The 19,200-nt window shown below is 38.6% G+C and overlaps 1 long non-coding RNA gene across 1 annotated transcript in view; it reads left to right on the top strand.

Annotated features, from left to right (window-relative positions):
• Nucleotides 1-19,200, top strand: part of LOC145526283 (uncharacterized) — a 58,291-nt gene that overhangs the window by 26,748 nt on the left and 12,343 nt on the right. Inside the window, exons 2-3 of the long non-coding RNA XR_014068827.1 lie at nt 2,714-2,873; nt 6,335-6,452. This is a non-coding gene — a long non-coding RNA (uncharacterized LOC145526283). The remainder of the gene's footprint in view (nt 1-2,713; nt 2,874-6,334; nt 6,453-19,200) is intronic.

Here is a 19,200-nt window from a genome sequence, read left to right as displayed (position 1 = left end):
CTGTCCTCAGTCGTGTCTGACTCTTTGTGACCCCGCGGACTGTAGCCCACCAGGCTCCTCTGTCCATGGGATTTCCCAGGCAAGAATACTGGAGTGGGTTGCCATTCCCTTCTCCAGGGGATCTTTCCAACCCAAGGATCGAACCTGTGGTCTCCTGCATCTCCTGCATTGGCAGGCAGATTCTTCTGCTGCTAGCGCCACCAGGGAAACCCATACATAATCTAAACATCATTAAATCTTCCAACCCATGAACTCGGTTCGTGTTTCTGTTCATTTAGATCTTTAATTTCTCTCAGTAATGTTTTACAATTTTCAGTGTATTTGTCTTTCACTTCTTTTGTTAAATTTATTCCTAAGGCTTTTGTTCTATTGAAGCTATTGTAAATAAACTTTAAACTTTTTTGTTCTTGGATTGTATGGAAATACGTTGTTTCTCATGTCTACAGCCTTATTGAACCTGATTACTAGCTCCAATTGGTTTTCTGTATATATAGATTTCTTATAAATCCATAAGGTCTTATAAATATAAAATCATGACATCTGCAAATAGGAATACTTTTGCTTCTTCCTTTCTTGCTGGGGGCCTTCCTTACAATGTTAAATGGAAGTGGTCAGAGCAGATGCATTACTTATGCTCTATTATGCAACTACATGGCTCTCTAGATTCCAAGGAATATCTCAGATAATTGCAAAGCCCCACATAAATATCTTATTCCTTAACTTTTTATTTACCCCAGTTTTTTGGTTATCCTATTGTGTCTTGCATGAATATCAGCCCCTTTTGCTACTTTCAGTGGTTGCCAGGCTGCTGTTTTGTTTTTTTAATTTTTTGGTTGTTGTTAAATATTTATTCTATTTATTTATTTGTTTGGCTCTGCTGGGTCTTAGTTGTGGCATACGGGATCTTCGATCTTCATTGCAGCATGTAGGATCTTGTTCCCTGACCAGGGATCAAACCCAGGGCCCCTGCATTGGGAGTGTGGAGTCTTAGCCATTGGCCCACCAGGAAATTTCCCCAAGCTGTAGTTTTTAACTGTGATTATGGGCTATTGATTTTCACGATTATCATAGAGTAAGAGGGAGATGGGAATAGGGCAAGTCAAAAATGCCACAAGGCTCATTGTTTTTTGCCAAAACTCAGCCTTTTTTCTTGAAAAAATGCTCCCTGACGGCTTATAGCCTTGGATTAATTTCCAGAGTTCCAAGTTGATCATGACAACTTTTGCCAGCCTCAATTCTTTATAGAGTAGAGAATTTTTAGAGGTCTTGAGCCTGGCAGGCTACAGTCTGTGGGGTTGCAAAGAGTTGGACACGACTGAAGAGACTTTGCATGCATGCGTGCGTTCTATATTTTTATTAATATCACTCTTACAGTCTTCTTAAGCTTAGATTTTAAAACTTAACTCCTAATAATATTTCCAGTGTTTTATTAATAAATCTTGAGGAAAATGGATAATTTATTTCTAGATTTAATTCATTTCATACATAAACAAAACTCTCCTCAAGTTGGTATGGACATGCAGCCACACTGTCGCTCATTGTCAAATGTGTTTTAAGTACTGAGGAAAAGGTCTGTATACAAAGTACTGAGGAAGAGTACACTGTATACAAAGAATGTGGATGTAGACGTTCCAACAGCCAAATATTTCATTGTGCAATGAAATGCTGAAGGAAATGCAGTGAGGTTATGATGAGTTTGACTTCCATCCTGATTCTGTAAGTGATCTATATGGCTAGGTGCTGCGTGTAAATATCAGCTTGAGGGGAGGTTTGCTGCTGCTGCTAAGTCACTTCAGTCGTGTCTGACTCTGCACGACTCCATGGACAACAGCCCACCAGGCTCCTCTGTCCATGGGACCCTCCAGGCAAGAATACTGGAGTGGGTGGCCATTTCCGTCTCCTGAGGAGAGGTTTTTTTATTCGTGAATTAACTCAAGAAATAAATTACCCACCTTCCTCAAGATTTATTAATAAAACATTGGGAATATTGTTAGGAATTGAGGTGGCTTGGATGGCTATGCTAAAGATGATTGAGGAATATTTTGCTCTGGAAAATTCAGCTCCCAGCTCCCCTAAGCACTTGAAGTCCATGTCTCAGTTTTTTTTATATAGTGAAAAGTTTTATATTTGGAATTAGCCAGCTGGACTCAGTTTAGATGATCCTAATTTTGTTGGCAACATCCAAAGCGTCATAGTCAGGAGCCAGTTGAACATATGCCTTCTCCTCTCCATCAGTCCTGATCAGGGTGTTGACCTTAGTCGTGTCAATGTCATTGCTGTTGTTCAGTCGAAAAGCTATGTCTGACTCTTTACAACCCCGTGGACTGCAGCACACCAGGCTCAATGGCGTAGAGCTTCTTTTAAAAATATTTTTTAATTGGTGGAAAATTGCTTTACAATGTTGTGTTGGTTTCTGCCATACAACAATGTGAATCAGTCATAATCAATATGTATCGTCTCCTTCTTGAGCCTCACTCCCCTCCCCCCACCCCACCCCTCTAGGTCATCACAGAGCGCCAGGCTGGGTTCCCTGTATTATTTAGCAACTTCCCACTAATGAACCTAGTAGAGAACAGACTTGTGGACTCAGCTGAGGGTGAGACAAATTGAGAAAGTAGCACTGACATGTGTACACTATCATGCGTACAGTATGTGTCACAGAGCTTCTCCACAGGCTGATTAATTTGGTGCTTGTTGGCCTTGACATCCACAGTGAACACCGGTGAGTTGCTGTCCTCCGCGTTCCTCACGGCTGACTCAGTGGTGAGGGGGATTTAATGATGGCATAGTGGTCAAGCTGGCTTCTCCCAGGAGTGCTCTTCCAAGGATATTTGGGCTGCCTCCTGAGCCGCAGTGTTTTGGACCACTGGAAGGTGGGTGATGCTCAGATCTTTTCTGATTGTGGACATCTTTCAAAAGCAGTCTGTGGACTGCTTTATTGGCCTTCAAAGCCTTTGCTTTGGCTTTGACTCTGGAGGGGCAGCAGCTTCCTTCTTTGCCTTTGGCGCCGTCTTCATGAAAAACAGTCTCTTGCCTTTTAATTTTTGTGTTTTCTTGCTTTTCCAACAAATGACTTTACAACTCGTATGACCAAATCTCTCAAACATTTTTGTCTTTTTGCCAGACTATGAGCTTTCAGACATTTTAGATTCTTTAAAAGGTGTAATCATCCTCTGGCTGGTAGATAATTAAAATCAACACAGAACAGCAATATATACCCTCTAAAGCAACGATCAGTTCTCAGCCTTTATGGTGCCATGACATGCTTGATGAATGATTCTCATATGCGGGAAACATTCTCAAGGGCACATTCATATTTGGACAAACATCTCAAATTTGGAAGTCATGCATTGTGGTAATTTGTCATCATCAGAACAGTTAACTGCCCATCTGCAGCTGAGGCTCTTTGTGACCCAAGGCAGAGATAAACTTGGGCTGTGTGGCAGGACAGTCCCAGCATTCTGGCTACAACGTCACTCCCTTTTCTCCCAGAATTCATAGATGTATATATTTATAGGAATATATACACACGTGTGTGTGTGTATTAATTGCTCAGTTGTGTCCGACTCTTTGCAACCCCGTGGACTATAGCCTGCCAGGCTGCTCTGTCCATGGGATTCTCCAGGCAAGAATACTGAAGTGGGTAGCCTATCCCTTCTCCAATATACACACATACATACATATTAAAGTAAACCTTTTGGAAAAGTTCAGTACTTTAGCTGAAAACAACTTAACATATTGCTTTTGGTTCATAGTCTGTGCAGCCAGATTGTGTAGGATAGAACCTGACTTCATTATGTACTAGCTGTGTGATCCTCTGGCAAGTTAACCTCTGTCCTTCAGCATCATCATCCATCAGATGGATATATTAGTGCCTATGTCATAAGGCCATTGTGAAGACACCTGAGATCACATATATAAAGGACTAATTAATTCTGCTTCTCATAGTGGACAGTCTTTTGTTTGCAACAGATCACTCTGACTCACCTTGCACTTGATTGCTTGAAATGATTTAGAGTTAAATAAATCAGAGTTATGTAACTCTTAAAGGATTTAGAGTTACATAAATAAAACTACTGGGCTTCTCGGGTGGCTCAGTGGTGAAGAATCTGCCTGCAAAGCAGGAGACGCAGGTTCGATCTCTGGGTCAGGATGATCCCCTGGAGAAGGAAATGACAACTCATATCAGTATTCTTGCCTGAGAAATCCCACGGACAGAAGAGCCTGATGGGTTACAGTCCATGGGGGTCACAAAAGAGTCAGACATGACTTATCGACTAAACAACAACAACAAATACTAAACATTGAGTAAGTTTTTCTACTCATTCAGGCCATGTCAGTAATCTGGAAGCCTTTTTAGTTTTAGAGATGGAATCCTTTATCACGTGAAATCACATGAAGAACCCCAGTGCAGAAAACAGTAACAAACAGATGCTCTATTTGCACTGGGAGGTCCATGCAAATAGATGGGGGGTCAGATGGGAGGTCTGAAGTCCCATCTTTTCTGTCTGCAGCAGCACTTACAGAGCCATAAGGAATTCTAGGCACCCAAGGAAGACAGTTGGAAACCCTGCAGTCTGCTCACGCTCTTGCAATACCAATGTTCTCTTTCTTGGCAACATGTGAGCATGTAAGACAAAGTCCAATGTCCAACCTAGCTTGTATGTCTTTTTTCCTTTTTAATTTATTAATGTTTTTTTGGCTGCACTGGGTCTTAGTTGTGGCATGCGGGATCCTTTTGTTGTGATTTGGGGGATCTGTTGGTTGTGGCATGTGGGATTTAGTTCCCTGACCAGGGATTGAACCCAGGGGTCCTGCAGTGGGAGCGCAGATTATTAGCCACTGGATCAGAGAAGTTCCTAACTTGTATGTCTTGAAAAAAAAAGCAGCCTAGAAGGTGACCCTTCTGCGTTATGCAAGGCTGTGAGCTTAATTAGCAATTTCATCAGTGTATGTGTTTAGGAAATTATCTGCCTTGGGAGTTCAGTACACCCATTTGGAGAGTAAAACTTTGTAGGGTGGTGACTTTCAAGCTTTAAAAAACATCAGTATTACCGGAAGGCCTTGTTAAATCACAGATTTCTGGGCCCCACTACCAGAGTCTCTGATTTGGTAGGACTTGGATAGTATCTGAAAATGTGCTTTTATTTCTTTTTTTTAAAACAATTTGATATAATTCAGATATTATATTATGAATCCTTTCAAAGTGTACAAGTCAATGGTTTTTAGTATATCTATAGAGTTTTGCAACCATCACCATAATCAGTATTAGAATCAATTCTTATCACCCCCGAAGAAACCTTGTATCCGTTAGCAGTCACTCCCAGTGTCCAACCCTCAGCCTTAGGCAACCACCCATTTGCTTTGTCTCTACAGATTTGTCCATTTGGGACATTTCATATAATATGTGGTCTCTTTTAAAAAAAATTTATTATAGTTGATTTACAATATTATGTTCATTTCTACTGTACAGCAAAGTTATTCATTTATTTATATATATGTATGTATGTGTATATATATACACACATTCTTTTTCATATCCTTTTCCGTTACAGTTTATCACAGGATAATTCCCTGTGCTATACAGTAGGACCTTGTTGTTTATCCATTCTACGTATACCAGTTTGCATCTGCTAATCCCAGACTCCCAATGTAACCCTCTCCCCGCTTGGCAACCATCAGCCTATCTCTGTGCCCCTAATTCCACTTCTGTTTCATTTGTGTCATATTTTAGATTCCACATATAACTGATATCATATGGTATTTGTCTTTCTCTTTCTGACTTACTTCCGTTAGTATGGCAATCTCTAGGTCCATCCATGTTGCTGCAAATATATATGTATGTATGTGTGTATATATATATATACTTCCCAGGTGGCTCAGTGATAAAGAATCTGCCTGCCAATGCAGGAGACGCAAATATATATATATGAAAAAGTGAAAGTGTTAGTCGCTCAGTTACGTACAACTCTTTGAGACCCACGTGGACTGTAGCCTGCCAGGCTCCTCCATCCATGGGATTTTCCAGGCAAGAGTGCTGGAGTGGGGTGCCATTGCCTTCTCCAATAATATAGTATGAAAAGCCCTCTAATAGAGCTAAATACGAGGTGCTAGGAAACCTGCCACATCTTTGGGCTCAGAGAAGGCTTTCTTAAGAAGACGACACCTACATTCGAAATAAAAATACACTCTCACTTAGAAGACAACCTAAGGATGGTTTGGTAGGTTTTAGGCTGTATTTGCTTGTTGCTTTGTGGTTAACTTTTATATAACAAAATAACCTTGTCATTGAGTCTAAAGTTCAGTTCTGTCTTTTTATATTTACTATTCCAAGAACTAAGACAAGTTTCTGGCAAGCCATGGAAGCGTGACCTTTTGTACAAGCAGATGTGGAAAGGACAATTCTTGTTTCCAATGCTTGAGCAGCAAGAACAGTAGTAAGAGAAGTTCCTGTAAGTGGGTTTTCATTTCTGTTCCTTTTAAAGTGTAATTAGAATGACCGGCCTATCATGTGGGTTATCATATTTGCCGGTAAACAATTTATTGATATGTTTCTTTTGAAACACTTGGTAGGAGTGATTAAAATGCATGAGACTGTTTTCTGGAATGAAACATTCAGGCATCATTTTTCACTGGTGGGCACTGAATTAGAAAAGTGAGAGCTTGCATAACTTAAATATACGTATTTTATATGGTATTTCTTTCTGTAAGAGGATTTTTTTTCATACCTCATAAACATTTGCTAACATGAATAATTTAAATTATTTTTTATGACATTCATTTTAGAGAATGAGGTATTGAAAAATAAAAGCCATTTGTTGATCTGTGCCTCCTGACCCTTGGGGTGTCATTGTGTCCTTGGCTTCCTCAAACCCTTTCTCAATTTTCAATTTAGATGGAAAAAAGAATAGAGCAGGGGAGATCTGGGAACTGTAGCGGAGAAGGCCAATGTGTACGGAGAACATACATTATAGGACTTATTCTCAGCTCAAATATGTGTAAAAGTGATTTTTGTCTTTCTGCTTGGCAACCAACACTTGCTGACCTCCAGATATCTACCAGACAGTATCTGTCAATAGTTCTGTAGGGAGAAAGCACTTTTGCAGAGCAGAGACAAAAGGTACATAGTCTAATCATTTTTCAAAGCAGATCAATGTTTTTTAATCTTTTTGATACCAAGGCCTCCTATAATAAAGAGGAAAACAACTCTCTCTGCCCTCCCAGAGACTGTACTGTGCATTCCCTTGAGGATCAAAGCATTTTTTTGCAAATTTTCACCAGCAGAGATGTCAATCTTCTGGTGGTTTGTATTACAAAAGAAACAGATGCTTTTGTTGTTTTCCAAATATGTAAGTGTAAAATAATTTTAAATATGCTTTTTTATTCCACAAACATATTGCTTCCCCCTGAAGTCTGATACGTCTCCATTGGAAAATTAGGTCCTCATCCCTTAACTCCCAGGGATGAGAATTGTAGCTTCAGAGGGGTGTTGGTGGGGGTGGGGGGGAGAAAACATGAAAGTTATATTTATATGACTATTTCTAGTTACCAAGACAAGCACATTAAACCTTAATAATAAGAAGTTAGTTAACACTGATACCACTGATATTGTCAGTGAATCTGAGTCGGTTACCTGAGTATTCTGAGGAGAGAATGGGATGTCACAATGCGGACAGCTTCACCGTGCTTTCATTTGTTGCCTGTGACTTAGGCTATTTACACCAACTTTAAGTGGAATTTATGCTTCTCAGATGAACATGGCCAAAAAGACTCCTACAAAAAAATCATAGATAAAATATAATAGCAACATTATAAACATAAGCACACACAGTAATTAGATTAAAAGCAAGCATCTATAATATGAAAACATCCATACAATTTTAAGTGAACTTTGGAGTCATGCAATATTCTGCACAGTTTATAACATTTCACTAAACTTAATACTAAATGTTGCAGTACAAATTAGAAAATATTTTAAAGGAGTGACAATAAAAATACATATCAAAAATTTTAGAATCAAACTAACATAATTCTTTTAAAGAAATTTATAACTTTAAATGCTCCATGGAAAGAGCAACAGTCCATGGTGGGCTACAGTCCATGGGGTCGCAAAGAGTTGGACACGACTGAGCGACAAACACAACAGTTTGCCAAGACTGATTAAGAAAAAATAGAAAAGGCCCAAATGATCAGTACTAGGAATGAAACCAAGGGAGGGAGGGGATTACTTGAGATGTTACAGATATCAGAAGGATAATAATCAGCTTAATCCCGATAACATTAAAAATTTAAATAGACTGGAAAAAAAGCCCTGAAAAAATGTAACTGCTAAAACCTGGTTTTATTAAAAATACTAATAATTATTTGTTTTATAATGATTATCATAATTAATATTAAAAGTTTTATTAAAATATTTTATTAAAAATAAAACTGACTCAAAGAAATAGAGAACTACAATAGTTAGAAATCGTTAAGGGAATTGAGTCAGTGGTTAATATTGTTCCATAAAAAAAACTCTGGGGCTACATGTGTTTCACAAAACATCCAAAGAAAAAGCAATTCTAGCCTTCCAAAAACAACTGCAAGGAATTTTTAAAATGGGAAATATTCTGAAACTAATTTTATGAATATAGCATAGTTTTGGTATAAAATTCCAATAAGGTCAGCATAAGAAAAAAAAAAACTATAGGCCAATAAACTAATTAATAGCAATCCAACAATGCACAAAAGGTTGATATTTCACAAGCAAGTTGTATATATCCTAGGAATGCAAGGTATTATCTTTTCAGTATTAGAAAATCAATTAAGCAATTCACCACATTCATAAATTAAAGGAGAAAAAATCATATGGTCAACTCCATAGATGCTGGGAAAGCATTTGAGAAAATACAGCATCCATTCATAGTGAAAACTATTAACAAAGTAAAAATATAAAGGAGCTTTCATAAACTTATAAAGAACATTCACAAAAAGTTTGAAAGAAAAAATAATACTTAATGGAGACACGTTGAAAATTTTTGTTTGTAATCAGTATTAAGACAATAGCAGCTGCCATTAAAGAAAGTCCCTGATATGCTACCAACACAGTAAGAAAAGAAAAAAGTGGACTCCTTGGTGGTCCAGTGGTTAAGACTCTGCTCCCAGTTCAGGGGACATAGGTTTGATCCCTGGTCGGGGAAGATTCCACATGTTGCATGGAAGTGAAGTGAAGTGAAAGACACTCAGTTGTGTCCAACTCTTTGTGATTCCAGGGACTATACAGTCCATAGAATTCTCTAGGCCGGAATACTGGAGTGGGTAGCCTTTCCCTTCTCCAGGGAATCTTGCCAACCCAGGGGTCGAACACAGGTCTCCTGCAATGTCGCATGGAGTGGCCAAAAAAAAAAGAAAAAAGTAAAAGGTATAAAAATGGAAGTGGAAAGAACAAAATTATTGTTTTCAGATTATATGCTATATGTGTGGAATACCCAAAGACTCTACAGATAAATGATCAGAGTTATTTAGGGAGCTTCTAGAAGTCACTAGGAGAAACTCAATACAGAAAAGGCAATTGTGTTTCAACACATCAGCACCAGTTAGATAATGTATTCAGAAACAAATACTGTTTACTTAACAACAGTAACCAAATACCTAGGAATATTTAAAAATATATATAAAACTTTGGGAAGAAAAAATTGCAAATATTTGGAATTATTAAAAATGTAAATGGACAATAATTAGGAAATCTCAATGTTATAAAGATGTTAGTTCGCAAACAGATTTTTGGATTCAGTGCAATCCCAATCAAAACACCAACAGGTTTCTTTGTGTGCTGTTTTAGGTTGGGAAATTTGTAACTTTTGTTCATGCGAATTTATATGGAAGAGCACATTATAGTATGCTGAAATTTATGTGGAAGAGTTAATGCCTAAGAATAGCTGTCATTGTTTTTTTCATTATTTATTTAATTTTATTAAATCAATTTTTTAAATTGGAGGATAATTGCTTTACGATGGTGTGTTGGTTTCTGTTGTACATCAACGTAAATCGGCGGTAAGTATACATATATCCCCTCCCTCATCATTCTTGATAAAAAAACAAAATAGAAGGATGCATCCTTCTAGGTATCAAGATATAAAGCCACAAGCAATCAAGATAGTGTGGTTTTAGGTCAGGGATAAACAGATTGGCCAACGGATAACATAGAGAGAGCTCAGAAATAATCTGTACACACAAAATAGGCACTGAGAAATAAGTATCTGAAGGATAATTCTACAAATGGTGCTTGGGCTATTTGTTACCAAACGAAAAGAAGAAGTGCACCCCAATATCACACAAAAATCATCCTAGTAGATTAAAGACCTAAAAATTGAAATTTTTGAATTGAAATTAAAATGGAAATTTTAAGACTTTTAGGAAAAGAGCTTTATGAACTTGAGGTAAGAAGGGATTTTTAAAAACACACAAAGGCATATGCCACTTACCACTGATTGATAAATCAACTATATTAAAATTAAGAATGTGTATTCTTCACAAAAACAATAGAGAGTAAAAACAGATCACGAATTTGGAGAAGATATTTTCAACATATGTAATCATAAAGATGAGCGACCAGAATGTAAAGGAATTCTATGAATCAGTAAGAATGACAATTTATCAGAAAAAAATGAGCAAAAGACATAAACAGATGGCACAGAAGAAACAAAAATGACTCATAACTCCCTGTAAAGATTCTTAACCTTAATTGTCATCTAGAAAATGTAAGTAAAAAATATGATATACGGTTTCACACTCAACAGATTGGCAAAAATAAAAAAAGCTTTACAAAACCAAATTTGGGCAAGGAGGCCAAAAAACGGCAATTCTCATGCATGGGGTTAGAGAACAAATAGGTACAATTACTTTGGGAAACTGTTAGCATTACTTTGTAAAGGTGAATACCCCCAGTACCCAGCAAATTCACTCCTGGATATATGTAAACCTTGGGAAGCAAAAATGTACGTGGTAGCACTGTTGGTAATAACAGTAAAAGAAACATGATGCAATTCAAATGTCCTTCTGTAATATAATCATAAATAAATTGTGGCTTATTCCTATAATGGAGTACTACAGTCAGCCCTCTGTATCCTTGGCTACTATAATACATTTGCAGATTCAATCAATCACAGATTGAAAATATTTGGGGAAAAAATTCCAGAAAGTTCCAAAAGACAAAACTTGAATTTGCTGTGGGCTGACAACTGTTTATACAGCATTTACATTTTATTAGGTATCATAAGTAACCTAGAAGTGATTTAAAGTACATGGAGGGTGGGGGAAGAATGTGTGTAGGTCATACGCAAATCCTGCACCATTTTATACAAGGGATTTGAGCTTCTGTGGATTTTTGTATCTGAAAGGGGTCCTGAAACCAATTCTCTGAGGATATCAAGGATGGCTGTATACAGAAGTAGAAATGAATGAACTGCTCACCTTGCTGTTTTTGTTCAGTCCCTAAGTCATGCCCAACTCTGCGACCCCATGGGCTACAGTATACCAGGTTTTCCTGTCCTTCATTATCTCCCAGAATTTGCTCAGATTCATATCCATTGAGTTGGTGATGCCATCCAACCATCTCATCCTCTGTTGTACTCTTCTCCTCCTGTCTTCAGTTTTTCCCAGCATCAGAGTCTTTTCCAATGAGTCAGCTCTTTGTATCAAGTGGCTAAAGTATTGGAGCTTCAGCTTCAGCATCAGTCCTTCCAATGAATATTCAGAGTTGATTTCTTTTAGGATTGACTACTTTGATCTCCTTGCAGTCCACGGGACTCTCAAGAGTCTTCTCTAGCACCACAGTTTGAAAGCATCAATTCTTCAGAGCTCAGCCTTCTTTATGGTCCGCCTCTCACATCCATACATGACTATTGGAAAAACCATAGCTTTGACTATACAGACCTTTGTTGGCAAAGTGGTATCTCTGCTTTTTAATATGCTGTCTAGGTTTGTCATAGCTTTTCTTCCAAGGAGCAAGCATCTTTAATCACGTTAGCATGGATGAATCTCAAAATGATGGTGCTGAATGAAAAAAACCATAAATACATACACTACGATCTATTTTATACACAGTTTGAACAAAGGAAAAGGGAAGCAACATATTGTTTGAGGCTACATATACATGTGGGCTTCCCTAGTGATTCAAATGGTAAAGAATCTGCCTGCAATGCTGGAAACCCAGGTTCGATCCCCAGGTCAAAAAGATTCCCTGGAGAAGGGAATGGCTATCCACTCCACTATTCTTGCCTGGAGAATTCCATAGACATAGGAGCCTGGTGAGCTATAGTCCATGGGGTTGCAAAGAGTCAGACACAACTGAGCGACTAACACACACACACACACACACACACACACACAATATATGTGGTAAAATTAAAAGGAGAAAAAGATGAATGATTTAAAAGATAATGGTTACTTTGAGAAGGGTTATGTGCATAGATTTGGTTGGGGAGTCATGCAAGGAGGTTTCAGGGTATGTACTGGTAATATTCTATTTTCTGACCAATGAGGTTGGCATGTGAGTGAGTGTTCAGCTTATTATGATTGTCTGTTTATCTTTATACACTCTCTTGTATATATAATCTATTTCACAACAAAAATTTTAATTAAACATTTACAGTTCTGCAGAGTGAATATTTGGACATTTTCTTTGACTATTTATAAACATATGACGCAAAGCTTTTTAATAAAGTAGAAATCACATTTGTAAGCAAAAATAACATTAACACTAGAAAACTCAATTAATTTGCTGGTATGTGCCTGATGATTATAGAATTCTGGGTAAGTATCAAAATTTTTCAAAAATAACAAAACTTATTCTGTAGTTTGTTCCTAGTAAGATATTCCTACGTAATAATTATATAAAACCTGATCTTTAAAAATATATGTATATGCTTTATAATCTACATAATATATTAGTAAACTGGTACTGATATCTAACTTGTGCATACATGTATGCTCAGTCATGTCCCACTCTGTGCCAGCCCATAGACTGTAGCCCACCAGGCTCCTCTGTCCGTGGGATTTCCCAGGCAAAAATAGTGGAATGGATTACCATTTCCTCTTCCAGCATATCTTCCCTACCCAGGAATCAAACCTGCAACTCCTGCATCTCCTGTATTGGCAGGCAGATTCTTTCACCACAGAGCCACCTGGTAAAAGAATCTGGGAGGCTGAATATCTAACTTGTGCATAAGCATAAATATTATACTGGGCATGCTCAAAAATTTTCTTGCTGAGTGGGTAATGAAAACATTTGGAGACCACTGCTCAAGAAACCAATTGGCAGCACCTCTGTAACCAAGGGTGCCTTAGAGTCACCCAGGCACATGTTTAAAATGTTGTCTCCCGGACGTACCCCCAGGATTCTGTTAAGTTAGTATGGAGAGGGCCCAGGAACATTCATTTTTAATATGTGCTCCAGAATGTTCGGCTTCCCAGGTGGCGCTGCTGCTGCTTCTAAGTCGCTTTAGTCGTGTCTGACTCTGTGAGACCCCATAGACGGCAGCCCACCAAGCTCCTTCGTCCCTGGGATTCTCCAGACAAGAATATTTAGTGGTAAAGAACCCATCTGCCAATGCAGCAGATGTAAGAGATGCAAATTCGATCCCTGGGTCAGGAAGATCCCCGGGAGGAGCACATGGCAACCCACTCCAGTATTCTTGCCTAGAGAATCCCATGGACAGAGGAGACTGGCGGGCTATAGTCCATCGGGTCGCAAAGAGTCAGACATGACTGAAACGACTTAGCTGGCTGTTCTGATATTAGTTCACCTGCCACAGTTTTGCTCTAAGTTTAGACAACAATCCAGCCACATCTTTAGGAAGCTATGCCCTGAGACTGTGCAGAGTGGCTTTGACTGAATTGAACTTTGGTGTGATGCCGTGGAGGGGCTCTGTCAGAAGGAAACGGCCCTTTTAAATTCATGCCAACACCTGGGATGAAGCTGTAATTGACGTTATAGTATATGGAGGGGGCAGATCATAATGCCCAGTACAGAGTTCATCCTCAATAAATGGTGACTTCTTACGTTGTAATTCTGTATTATGTGTTAATTCTCCTTATGAGAGCACTTAGGAACGAGTTCTTTCTGCTCTAACTATAGGGAATAATTATGCTATTCTTTATAATACAGCAATTTGACAGTCTGCTTCTTAGTTCAATTTATTTTGATACTGGGTTAAATGGCAGTCATAGCTGACAAAAGATACCTCCCACGAATGTCTAGATTCCAACAGAGAAGTGAGTCATCGGTTGGACTTAGAAAATGATTATATCTATTTTTCCTCTCTCATGTACCACTTATCTTAAGCAGTCTGTTTTTATTCCAGGCAGCTTAGAACCAAATTAGTGGCTCTTCCTTAGTATCTGTACAGAATTTCTTGATAGGCAAAAAAGCATGTAAGTTTTTATACTATTTTATGTTCTTACCCGTTTTTCTTACCTGCTTCTAAATAATGCAATTTGGGGTTATTTTTATATTCTTGTTATTGTCTTAAAGAGATGTTGGAATAGAGTAAGAGGAAGGGAAAGAAGAGGGAATAAGTGAGTAGGAACACGGATGAGAAGAGGAAAAAAGTGAGTAACTAGAATAAGCTCAAGCTTATTCATGCCCTGGAGCAATAATCAGAATTAGTATTCCCAGATGGCTCAGCAGGTAAAGAATTCACCTACACGTGGGTTTGATCCCTGGGTAGGGAAGATCCCCTGGAGGGGGAAACGGCAACTCACTCCAGGATTCTTGCCTGAGAAATCCTGTGGACAGAGGAGCCTGGCGGGCTACAGTCCATGGGGTCGCAAAGAGTTGGACATAACTGAGCACTGGGCAGCACTCAAGTATCCAATTAATATTACGTGGATATTTCTCTTTCTCTTTCATGGATATTTATCCACTAATTCTATATTGGGTAAATACTAACAAATTAATCAGTTCTTTTATAGAGAATTATTGGTTATTTTTGCTTATAGACTGGTCTCCATTGTATCATACAAGGTTTGAGGTGCATCTTCTTAATTGGGGAAACTTTCCAAATGTTTGACTTGGAGAATGATAGAGGAGCAATCCTTCTTTATTTCTCTTGTATTCTTAGAAGATTTATTCCAAGCTTTAAATTTTCATTGGTTGAATTTTCATAGGCCCATGGAATTGTTATCAGTCTAACTAGTCTTAGTAGGACTTTGAGAGGATCAAGATTGTGAGAAGTTTCTCTTTTTAAAGTGCTAGTTAAGAGCAATTTTTCATCTTCTATTTCTACCTGCTAATAACATTTAGGAAAAATACCCAAGTGCAATAATAATGGATTTGAAATGAGTGTGTTTACATAATTTTTAATAAATGAAAGCTGCTCATTTTCTTTTCATTAATGCTTCACTGTTTTTAATAGCTTTGAATGTCTCATGCCTTTTTGGAAAGCCTGCATACTTGATAATTTTCCTTTTTAGACAGTACTTCAGCATTCAGAAACACCAGCAAGCTTTTTAGAGAATATTCCCATAAGGGATATCTATATGAACGCTTTTACAGTAAGTGGGCTAGTATTCTTAAGATGTTAATAACATTGCTGATTGGTCCCTGTGCAAGTTGCAGTTAAAATTAATTGGGGGAAAAAAGGTAATCATGCTTTATACTTTACAGGGCAGCGAAAAGATATTAGGGAATGGTAAACAAATAAAACAAGTTTTGAACTAATTAATGGTATACTCTCTCACCGATGCTGAAAAGCAGTGTTTTACTACAAGAAGAAATTTATTCGTATACCTTTTTAATGATCTGTAATGTCAATAAGGAAAGAGAAATACCAAAAGCTAGTTTAATTGGCAGTCTTATAAACACAGTCCTCGACTAACTTCTCTTCCACACAACACAATGACAATAGATAACCCTGATATAATGATTGAAAAAACAAACCTACTGTACACTATTTGTATACAGAGCCCCATACTAAGTAGCTTAGATTTGCCATTTCACTAAGTTCTCTGAGCAAGCAGAGGGAATAAGTGATATTATCCCTATTTTATAGATTTTGTAGGTTGTCAGAAGGGGCTTCCCAGGTGGCACAGTGGTAAACAATCCGCCTGCCAATGCAGGAGATGCAAGAGACATGGGTTTGATCCTTGGGTTGGGAAGATCTCCTGGAGTAGGAAATGGCAACCCACTCTGATATTCTTGCCAGGACAGGGGAGCCTGGCAGTCCACAGTCCATGGAGTTGCAAAACGTTGGACGCAACTGAGCACACACACACACAGGTTCTGAGAAAGATTAAATAACTTGCTTAACATCTTCTTACTCTCAACACAACTGGCCACCTTATCCTGCTTGAAATCCTCTCTTTCTATGGTATCAGTCCCACTTCCTCCTGAGTTTTCCTGGGGTTTTTCAGGCTATTCTTCAATTTCCTTTGGTCACATCTCCCTCTCTTCCTAACTTCTAGATTTTGATCCTGCAGATTCTCAGGTCCCGTGAGAGTGGGACCCCTTCTCTCTCTCTCAAACTCTGTCCTCTGCTTAAATGCCATCTAAATGTATAAGATTCCTATATATGGCTTATCACCACCCCAGTCTAGTCTGACAAGCTCCTGTCATATATCTTCTGCCTACTTGACACCTCTGCTTGGATCTCTTACAGACATTGCTTGCTCAACATGTACCAAACTGAACAGTTGATTTTCTCCCTGAAACTATTTCTCACTTTTTTCCATTTCAGTAAATGACATCATCATCCATCCTGTTGTACAAATCAGAAAAACAGTTTTGATTTCTATCTTTCCCCTATCTTTTTTTTTTCCCCCTATCTTTAAACCCAATGGATGACTTAGTCCCATAGCATCTTCCTCCAAAATATAGCTCAAAGTCATTTGTTTCTTCCCATAGGCTCCGTCCTTGGGCTTTTGCCAACCACGCAGCCCTGTACTGCTGCTGCTAAGCTGCTTCAGTCATGTCCGACTCTTTGTGACCCCATAGACGGCAGCCCACCAGGCTCCCCTGTCCCTGGGATTCTCCAGGCAAGAACACTGGAGTGGGTTGCCATTTCCTTCTCCAGTGCCTGAAAGGGAAAAGTGAAAGTGAAGTCACTCAGTCATGTCTGACTCTTAGAGACCCCATGGACTGCAGCCTACCAGGCTCCTCCATCCATGGGGTTTCCCAGGCAAGAGTACTGGAGTGGGGTGCCATTGCCTTCTCCAGCAGCCCTGTACAAGAGTCACTAATTCTTCCTGCTTCCTCACTTGCTCTTTACAAATCCATTCTCTATATAGTATTTGGAGTTATTATTTTAATGTAAATTGGTAGGAATAAGCAGGCAGAGCACAGAGGATTTTTAGGGCAATAAAAGTATTCTGTATAATACTATAGATACAATGGGTATGCGTCACCACACTTTTGCCAAAAATGTATACCACCAAGAATGAACCCTAACGTAAATGGACTCTGCATGGTGATGTGTCAATGTAGGTTCACTGATTGTAACAAATGTATCAGTACCACTTGGTGTGAGATGTTGATGGTGGGGAAAGTTATACATGTGTGTGGGCAGGGGATATTTGAGAAATCTGTGTAGCTTCTGCTCAATTTTGCTGTGAACCAAAAACTGCTCTAAAAAATAAAGTTCTTCTTAAAAAGTAAATTGGATGATACCACTCTCTTACTTAAAATCTTCTAGTGGCTTACTATTACTCTTAACATAAAATTCAGATGCCTTCTCCTGGTTGACAAGACGACTGTCTACCTCCCCAGGCCTAGTGTGTAGCATCCTAGCTCCTCCTTATCCCTGCAAATGGCATTCTCAAGCTTCAAGAGCTTGCCTGTGCTCTGGCCTCTGTTCGAAAACCCTCCCCAGACATGCCGTCCTTCATGCTCACTTGGTTCCTTCTTTTCCCCCAAATCTCAGCTGAAAGAAGGCCTACCTGACCACTGTATCTAAATGAGTTTTCCACCCTCATTTCCTTCCATAATATCCTGTTTGCTTTTATCATAGGACTTTTCTCCATTGGAAATTACATCTTTATCAGTTTTCATTTACCACTGTAGACCAATACCCAATACAAGGAAAGTGTGTGAAGGTGTGTGTGTCACTCAGTTGTGTCCAACTCTTTGTGACTCCTTGGATGGTAGCCCGCCAGGCTCCTCTGTCCATACCATTTCTCAGAAAAGAAAACTGCCATTCCCTTCTCCAGGGGATCTTCCTGACCCAGGGATCGAACCCAGATTTCCTCCACTGCAGCCAGCTTCTTTACCATCTGAGCCACCAGGAAAGCCCTGGTACAAGGAAAACAACTGATAAATATTTGAAAAAATAAATGAATAAATGAAGTACATCTGGTTAGTAAGTGGTGAAACTAGGACTCAAACCCAGAATCTGTCTGACTTTAGAATCTGTGTTCTGAACTCTTATGCTAGGAGTAAAATCAGCTCATGTTCAGTGGAATTTTAGTGTAAAATTTCATTTGCACAAAAAATCTGAAATTCTTTTAAAATTTGATCATCCACATGACAACCTTCCAAGGATAATAAAGTACCTGATTGACCTGTATCTTAGTGATGCTGGATAACATAAAGTATACCTGTCATATTTGGCATTTTGCTTACTAAGATGCCAGGCAAGATCCCTTGCAGTAACTCTTTCAACTCTGTCAAATATTTTGTAAAATCAAATAACTTTGGGCAAGTTACTTAACCTCTCTAGACCAGCATCTATAAAACAGGAAAATAATGATTTCACAGGCTCATTTAGGAGGAATAGAGGAAATAGATGAAAAACCCTCACCACAAGGTTGATATACAGTTAGTAAACAATAACTGCGTTTCTTTAAAAAAAAAAATCTTACTTCTTCCGTCGACTGAAAAACTCTAATCTTCAGGGTTAACTAAACAAGATTCCTTTTTTTTTTTTTTTTTGGATGAGCTGGATTGATATGCCAAGTGATCAAACACTAATAATAGCTGGAGAAAATTGGCAAGAGAACTGCCTCTTCAGGGGGACCCAAGAAATCCACAAGAAGCTTCTAAATCCCCATGAACTGGCTTCTAAATTTCTGCCAAGTTTACACTTTATGGCAAAGGACAGCTACAGTCCCAGTTTTGAAGTCAGTGCCATTCTTGGAGGTTGTGTTTGGTTCATGAGCTTACATTTCCCCCAAAGCTTTGAGGAATATGCCAGAAGAGAGCAACATACATGTTTTTTTCTAAAATCC

Source organism: Giraffa tippelskirchi, chromosome 11, assembly GCF_054371585.1.
Source record: "Giraffa tippelskirchi isolate mGirTip1 chromosome 11, T2T-mGirTip1v1.2.pri, whole genome shotgun sequence".
In the NCBI taxonomy this organism is placed as follows: Eukaryota; Metazoa; Chordata; class Mammalia; order Artiodactyla; family Giraffidae; genus Giraffa; species Giraffa tippelskirchi.
The sequence above is the reverse complement of the archived record's forward strand: the minus strand, read 5'-3'. Positions and strand labels throughout refer to the sequence as shown.